The 8,732-nt window shown below is 41.6% G+C and overlaps 1 long non-coding RNA gene across 1 annotated transcript; it reads right to left on the minus strand.

Annotated features, from left to right (window-relative positions):
* Nucleotides 1-578: 578 nt before the first annotated feature.
* LOC108924909 (uncharacterized) lies at nt 579-1,714 on the minus strand. Its single transcript, XR_001965359.2, has 3 exons — nt 1,643-1,714; nt 1,421-1,508; nt 579-873 (listed from the first exon to the last, which is right to left on the minus strand). It is a non-coding gene; the product is annotated as an uncharacterized LOC108924909 (long non-coding RNA).
* Between the last annotated feature and the right edge of the window lie 7,018 nt (nt 1,715-8,732).

The raw sequence follows: 8,732 nt of genomic DNA on the forward strand, positions 1-8,732 counted from the left end.
AATCTCTACATGTATTGATAATATATATATAGTATATATATTTGTATATATACATATATAAATTATATATGCATATATATAATCTATATATGTATATATATATACACACACACATACACAAATATATATATATCTATACTATAACAACATAACAATAATCAAACACGACAATAGGTCACTAGTATGAGACCAAAGATGTTCTGATTACAATATATATTACAAAAATAACTGTATTGTATATTATTAAACCAAACAATATATATATATATATATATATATATATATATATATATATATATATATTGCGCATAAGATCGAAACAATGCAATATTTTTAAAGATGTTTCCGCCCAAGTCAATGTGCCGTTAAGGACCGTTTTGTCACCAGGGACACCAGTAGGGTCGGGGTCACAGCCCCCCAGTCTCACACCTCGGGTTCGACAGTCTCTCTGTCAGAGCGAGATGCTCCTCGCGCTCATTCCTTCCGCGCACCTGCATCCCCTGCGCTTGCCGCTGCGCGCTTTGTGACGTCACTCGCCTTAGTAAGGCTTTGGCGCGCGGCCGCCTGCAGTTCGGGCGGAGCGCTTCACGGCCCACGCTCGGCTCGCGCCGGACGTCCGATCCTATTGGAGGCGGAGCAGGAGGGGGAGGGTGGGGCCGCATTGCCCTTCCCGCCTCGAGTGGCACGCCACGCGCAAAGCGCGCTAGCTACCCGCGGTGCCGGAGGAGCAGGGGCAGGCGGACTGGCACGCGAGCGCGCGCGAGCGAAACCCCTTTCTCGCGCCGTCCGGCGACCAGACGAACCGGTTTACAGTCACGAGACAGGTTCTGAACTGGGCTCTGTACTGGGCGGGTCCGGGGTGCGGCGTGGATCCTTGGAGGAACAAAAATTAAAAAGAAAAAATAAAACAGACACTATATTATATATATATAATGTTGAGAACGACATAATAATGTGCGTGCTCGTGAAATGATGACGGTGATGGTCGTCATGGACAGTCAGATGTGAGATGATGGTGACGATTGCCTCATGCGAATGACTGGTGACGATGGCAGTACTTTTTTATTACATAATTCAAACACTCACAACAGGAGAACATTAATCCAAAACAATGAATGAAACCTAGCCAGGCCGAGGGTAAGTGAACAAAAAGAAATAATCAAAACGATGGCAGTGAACCGAGCGCGTTGACGTTTTTTTGAAGATTCCGCACGTGTCGTGCTTCACCTTCATTTCCAAAATGTTCGCTTTTTCAAGTTTGCGCTTCCAGCCAGATCTGGATTGTGTTTAAACGGTGATAAGGAGGAAAACATAATACATGACTATAAACGATGAAAATACAACAGTAAAATGGAATGCAAAGCACATTGAGTTCAGCTGTGACTCGCATGAAGTACAGTAAAAGTACAGTAAAAAGTACATTTCGAGCGCTGTGCTCCTGCAGCACTGCGGGGATTCGAGCTGCTCCGGTCCCGTCTCCTCTTCTTCTCCATCTCAGGTTTGGACACCTGGCGGGACACACCGGCGGGGTCATTTGCGTTACCAACAACAATAAATAATAATAATAATAATAATAATAATAATAATAATAATAATAATAATAATGTGTTCAGTCGCAGCGCACGCGTGATCCAATTTACACCTTTTTCGCGCTGGCGGCACCTGACGTCACGGGACGCTCACGCGACGGATCGATATTCCGGGTCCGCGCCGCAAATGTCCGAAATTCACGGAGAGACCCGAAGAGCGGGAATTTATATCGGTTACCCCGGATCCCCGGAACGCAGAAATGACCAATAGACGAGAGAGAAGCAACACCGGACGGAGTCCAGTTCAGCTGGAAGGAGGGGTGGGGGGTCAAAAAAGAAATTCCTGTGGAAAACTGGCTTAAGATTTCTTATCGTTTCAAATATAATATTCCTCCAAAATTTAACTTCAATATATTGATATAATTATCTCAGGATTTTTAAAGTTTACACAATAATGTACTAACAGTACATCGATATCATAACAAAGAAAGCCCAAAAATTACTGGATCATCTTCAGTCATTTTTACCGGGTCTCGAGAGTCCGGAGCCATTCCAAGTCGGAAATGTGCGGCAAGTTCTGTTTTTCCTGGATGTCATGTAATTTTACTGTAGGGCACTTCAGAACTGTGCCCTTTTCTTACCCTTAGTAGATACAGGTTGGCAGGAAAACACTTCAAAAGCCCTTGATCTTGTTAAGAGAAGAAAGACTGGGGGTGTGGGGGGCATGATGGTGCAGCGGGTTTGGCCTGTGCCTGCTCTCGGGTGGGTCTAGGGTTCGAGTCCTGCTTGCAGTGTCTCGTGATGGACTGGCGTCCTGTCCTGGGTGCGTCCCCTCCCCCTCTAGCCTTGCGCCCCGTGTTGCCGGGTTCGGCTCCAGTTTGCTGCGACTCTGCTCGGAACAAGTGGTTTCAGCCTGTGTGTGTGAGTTTAAAGAGTCTCACGCTTCCCCTGACAACAATAATGATTCTACTTCGACATCCCAGTTGCACATGCTTTTGCTCTGCGTCTGTTTCATGCAACTCTCATGTCTCGCTCTGTCACGTGTGACAGGCGCCACCGGTGTCCGTGCTGGATTCTCAAGTAGGCCGGATCTCCTCGGATTTACCGTGAGCCCAACGGTTGTGTGCGTATAACGGATGGTGGAGGAACGGACCATGGACCTCATTAGCATATCTGTGAAAAGCCTCCTGGGATGAAAGGCTTCATTTACATTAACATTACATTTATTCATTTAGCAGACACTTTTGTCCAAAGCAACATACATCTCAGCAAAAGTACAATTTATGCATTACATTAAGAGGAAGAGACATGGCTGCAGACATGTGACTCAAGTAAACCTTTTTTGTTACCTACCACTTGCTGCATCAAGGTTCATCGTTCAAGCAGGTGCATAAAACACAGGATAGACAAATCCTGATACCCTCCCACCAATTTTTTTTTTAATTATTATTTTTTCAAATGTAATAAGATACACAAGCAAGCAAAAACAATGCCAGAGTAGTGGCTGAATAAAGGCTATATCTGGTGATGCTCATGAAGTTACGGTGCATGAACATTTACACTGTACATGAGCTGGAGAGATCTTGGGCGAAATGGGTCTGGAAAAGGTGAGTTTTCAGACCCTTCTTGAATGTAGACCGAGTTTCCGCTTCACTGGGGGCCACTGATTTTTTGTTACGTCTGGAAGCCTATTAACTACCTCCCCTTTGATCTCTTCCCCCTAAAAAGTCATGGATGCTTTACAGTTCTGCCCCATAAGTCAAAACCACAAAATACATCCAGAAACAAACTGATACATGTCTGGATCTGAATACATTGCTTTCTTTCGAAGCAAGGAGTATGAGTAATAGTTTGTTAGTTATTACTCCATTGAGCTCACATTTTTCCAGTTTACCCATTCATACAGCTGGGTAATTTTTACAGTATCAATCCTGGGTAAGTACCTTGAATAAGGGCATGACAGTTGGAGTGGGATTGGAACCTGTGTCCTTCAAGTGGAAGGAGATTGCTGTAACCACTATGACACCTGCTGTTAAAACTCCTACTTTCATACAGTGCTGCTTGAAAGTATGTGACCCCTATAGGGAAGGTCATTAATCTTAAAATATTAAAATAAACTTAGAAAATCTGAATGTTAAATGTATGAAATGAGTAAATGATTATGATTTAGACACCTGATGCTACTCACCTACTTGGTTTAACCAATGGAATTGAGCTTTACCTGTTTTTACACCTGCAGTATTTGCATGGGGGGCGCAGTGGCACAGTGGGTTGGACTAGATCCTGCTCTCTGGTGGGTCTGGGGTTTGAGTCCCGCTTGGGGTGCCTTGCGACGGACTGGTGTCGCATCTCGTCCTGGGTGTGTCCCCTCCCCCTCCAGCCTTACGCCCTGTGTTGCCGGGTTTGGCTCCCGTGACCCCGTATGGGACCAGTGGTTTCACATGGTGTGTGTGTGTGTGTGTGTGTGTGTGTGTGTGTGTTTCTACTACACTCTCGATTTCCTCTGAAACAACAAATGGAATTGGTCATTACACACCTGTTATGCCACAAGAGAAAGATTGATTAAAAGATCATTTTGTGGTAAAACTAAGGGACGCAAGGGTTTGCGTACTTTCAAGCAACGCTGTAAGTTTACCTACAAAACAATGATTTGGACTAAAATGATTAGTCTCCAAATATGCCAGCTTTACTGACTTATATTAAACTGAATTAAACTTTTGATGTACGTTTAATTTTTCAGAGAATCGCCCTTGGTTAGATTAGGTGGCCTGTTCTATGCGTGATATAGGAGTGTAAACCAAAAACTGAACAGTTAACTGTGTAGCACATGGAAAGAAGTCAGAGAGAAGGGAAAAACAGTGTGATACTGCACCACAGATCAATTTTTAATCTAATTGCATCCTATATCTGCAATGAATAGAGTGTCGCAACCAAAGGTGCTGCTGATGAAATTTACCCCAGGGGCAGGGGTAACTTACCATCCCTACCAATTCAGCTTTCAGTCAGTGTATTTTATCTAAAAAATTTTCTTGTGCAGTGTACTGTTACATTACTGACAGTTTAATATGTTTCTAGTGCTGTGTGCACATTTAAGGTTTACAAAACACATGTGCTCTCATAGTTGCTCGATCATCATCACGTTCATTATATCTAATATAAGCATATATGCACTTCCGTTTGTAGTGTCTGGCATGTAAGCTGCCCTTAGAATAAGCTAGAAATTATTGGATGTATTGAATATAAATAGTTGAAAGGCAGTATTTTTTTCACGAGCAAGTGTAAAGTTTGTGTGGGAATTGCAGATGCTTTGCAATATCTGTTTCCAAATGACACAGAGTGACTCATGTGGGGTCACATGATGGGCTTTGGTACATGTCATCTTCATGATGGATGTCTGTAGACTGGAGCTCTGCTCATTTGGGAGTGTTAACCACGTTATGGTCCAACAACGTGTCCTGTTTGCTTGCGTGCATAGCGGCCGCAAGTCCACATGGCTCTGGGTTTATTTGTTTTGAATTTTTAATTTATAACTGGATGGAGCAGGAGGAGCTCTTTGTTGGGGGGGGTGTGGTCTATAAAAGACAAAAGAGCCCAATAGGAGCAGACTCTTCATGGTTAAATGCCATTGTTCTCAGCCGTTGGGGATGCGTAAACATCTGCCACTTGGGCTGCAAATCTAAGAATAAAAAAAAAGTCTTTTTCTGAAACAGCCCTTGCTGGAAACAGGGGAAAAAAAGCATTAAAGACAGTGGTTGTTACATATATTGAATAAAAGTTTAAAAACAGTCAACTTAATTTTGTGCTGTACAGTACACTGACTTTTCATAGTTTTGCTGTTAAGTATGTGTGCGGTTTTTTTTTTTTTTTTTGACAGTGACTTTTAGAAAATGTGCAAGGAAAAAAAAAATGTAATGGTTTTGTGTTTTGGTTAAAATGCAAACAGGGCAACACTTGTGAAAATGCAAAAAGAACGAAACTCTTTTTGGTTTCATTGGGCCCCTGCCTAAAGTAATTTGAATGTCTATATTAAAACACACCAGGTTGTTCTTCCTGAAACAAACACATCTTGCAGGTTTCAGAATGAGTGTGAGAATGTTTCAGAGCATGTAGTAGAATAAAAGTCATTTACCAGGCCAGGCAGGCTAGTCCTGGGAGCTCTCACTGATAAAACTAGTAAAAGAAAGCTACATATGCTATGTAAAGGAAAGCGAATGCTGCTTTAGAATTATTTTACACGTTAACAATTACGTAATAGCATTTCCTTTATTTACTGTTGATGGAAAGAAAACAACATTGTTTGTTAAATGTCAAACAACCAATGATGAATGATGTACTTTTGGTGAGATGTACGTCGCTTTGGACAAAAGCATCTGCTAAATGAATAAATGTAAATGTAAATGAAAGCGGTTGCATGGAGGCATTGAAAAGGTCTTTTTTTTATCGATTCCCATTATAAAGCAGGAAACCAATAATAAATAACTGGTTTGCTGTAAGACTCTCAAAACCTCCTTTATTCGGTTTCCAACTACTTCTGTATATTTGGTTTTTTACTTGCATGTTTCAATGACTTAATCCATGGTTTAAGACACATTTGCATGTAAATTAAATCTTGAAATGATTTTCCACATGACTATAACTTAAAAAAATGTTCAATTTAAATTATGTCTGACTAATTTCCGCAAGGTTAGGTGTGTTTTGGGAATTATCATGGACTTTAATTTGAATCAGTTGTAATTTGGTGCCAATCACTGTTACACGTGGTAGACCAACTGGTTCTGGGGAGTTCCTTTACCACCAGCAAAGTATGAAACTGCCCGTTTGTTGCAATTGGCATTAAACTGGTGAATAACTCTGTGCCACAAAGGGAGCAATTTAAAGAATCAGCTCTTATTTCACACCCCTCTCCCTTACTGTTGGGGGTGTAGGATGTGAAAGGACCCACACAAGAACAGATGCAGACCTTCCCCTCCTCCACGGAGGGGGCCTGCTGAGGACCCTGTCCACATGAGTCATAAACAGGGTATAATACCCCACCCTGGCATTTCTTAGCTTCTTTTACCTCCTTCTAACTGCACTGTCAAAAGGAAGCATCTTGTAACACACTTTAAACTGCAACTTAAATTAAAAAAAAAAAAAAAAAAAAAATGTACATTTATTTTTTACTTACAAAGTTAGGCACACAAGTCTATTTACATTGATTTACCCATTTATCCAGCTGGGTGATTTTTACTGCAACAATTCAGAGTATTCGGGGTGATCAAGGGACCTACAGCAGAAGGTGGGATTTGAACCCATCCTTTTACCACGAAGTGATGGCTGTAATCATCATGGTACCTGCTGCCTTGTAACAAAGGCATGTGAAGTATAAAATGACACAATAAATTCCTCAGACTAAGGAAATAAAGGCAATAAACCAGCTTTATCTAAAAACTCTGTGTCTGAAATTATTCCAAGCTTTTTCTTAAACATCTTGTCTTTGGAAATATAATTTGATCTCAGCTACAGATTTGTATGGTCTCCAATAAGGGTCAGGGCTGTGGATCTGCAAGGTGGAATCGAAAGCTACGGTAGTGGGATGAAATTTCTCCAGTAATGGGAGACTGGTCAACAGCTATAAAAAGTGTTTAGTTGCAGTCATTGCAGCCAAAGGTGCTACAAGCAGTTGTTAACTGTGAAGGGGAAGTTACTTTTTCACACCAATGCCTGAACATCTCTTAGTTATCTTTCACAATATACGAACGGCATAAAAATAATACTGGTGAATTTTATTTGCTCTCAGAACTCATTTATATCCAATAAAATTTGTCAAAAAGCCAGAAAATTGGAGATTAAAATACTATTTAATAGCACTGAACTTCTGTGAGATGTTAGAAAAGTTCAAGCTGCTGATGTTTCTTAAGAATTTCAGATTATGGCAGCAGGCGGCATAGTGGTTAGCGCTCTCTGAGGTTATTTGGCTCAAATCACAGCTTCTGCTGCAGTGCACTAGATCAACGTATTTACCCTGAATTGTCCCTCGAAACTTATGTCATGTGGTCAGCTGTCATACTTGCAGTAGTGACCTACTTGCCTACATTATTTGTGAAAATGTATGCGATATAAAGGGAAAATTGTAAGAGAAGTACTTGGCCGCCCACCGTCAACAATAAGTCCATAATAAATAAAATATCTGAACCTTTACAAACCGCAGGGGTCTTGCACAGGCTGCTCTTCATGCAGTTTGCTTGATGGTACAATCAGGGATTCCCATCTAAAAATGCTGGCAGAGGCTTAATGTCAAATATCACAATGCTAAATGAATAAATGTAAATGTAAATTAAGTGGCATGAATAAAGATGGGGAGAAAACAGATGGATTATTTTAAGGCATTTAAACTTGTGGCAGGTTGAGAGTTCTTTGCTAAAGCAAACTGACCAGCATCTATTAATAAGAGCCAATAAAATTAGATGCTAGGTGCTAATTATCCATAGGAGAATCTACGAAAGTGCACCTCTCTCAGGCACTGCCTAGTTTCTCTGTGGGAAATGTTTATACTTCCTGGTATTCCTTACAAGATGGTTAAAGGATGTGAACCCTAATACCTCATCAATCTCTACACCCTAGTAAGAGCACTACGCTCCTCCATCTCTGCCCACTTGGTGGACCCACTCACAAAGGTCTAAAAATCAAGTCTGTAGGTTCTTGGTTTTGATTCCGCAGTGGTGGAATGAGCGCCCTCTGTCCCTCAGAGTTACCGAATCCCTGCCAGCATTCAAGAAAGGTCTCAAAATATCTCTTTCACACCTACGTCTTTCCTGATAGTCACATAAATTTCCATCACACCTTGTGGCATGAAAATCTATGTTTCCCATCAATCAATTCTACTGAGCCATTCTTCTAAGATGTTCCAGCAAAAACAGTGAACTCAAATTAAAAATCTGCACTTTCATAATCCTCTGTGTACGTCTTCACCTGTGGTATGGGTGGCACAGCAAGTAGCGCTGCTGTCTCACAGTGCCTGGGTAGTGTGAGAAAATGTGGGTTCAGTCCCTGCTCAGTCTGTGTGGAGTTTGCATGTTCTCCATATGTCGGTGTGGGTTTCCTCTCACAGTCCAAAGACATGCTGTTCAGGTTCCCCATAGTTTGTCAGTGACACAGAGAGAGTGTGTTTCACTGAGGCATGGATGAGTAGCCCCTTGTAAGTAGTGTATCTAGCAATGTAGT

The sequence above is a fragment of the Scleropages formosus genome, chromosome 2 (assembly GCF_900964775.1).
Source record: "Scleropages formosus chromosome 2, fSclFor1.1, whole genome shotgun sequence".
Taxonomy (NCBI): domain Eukaryota; kingdom Metazoa; phylum Chordata; class Actinopteri; order Osteoglossiformes; family Osteoglossidae; genus Scleropages; species Scleropages formosus.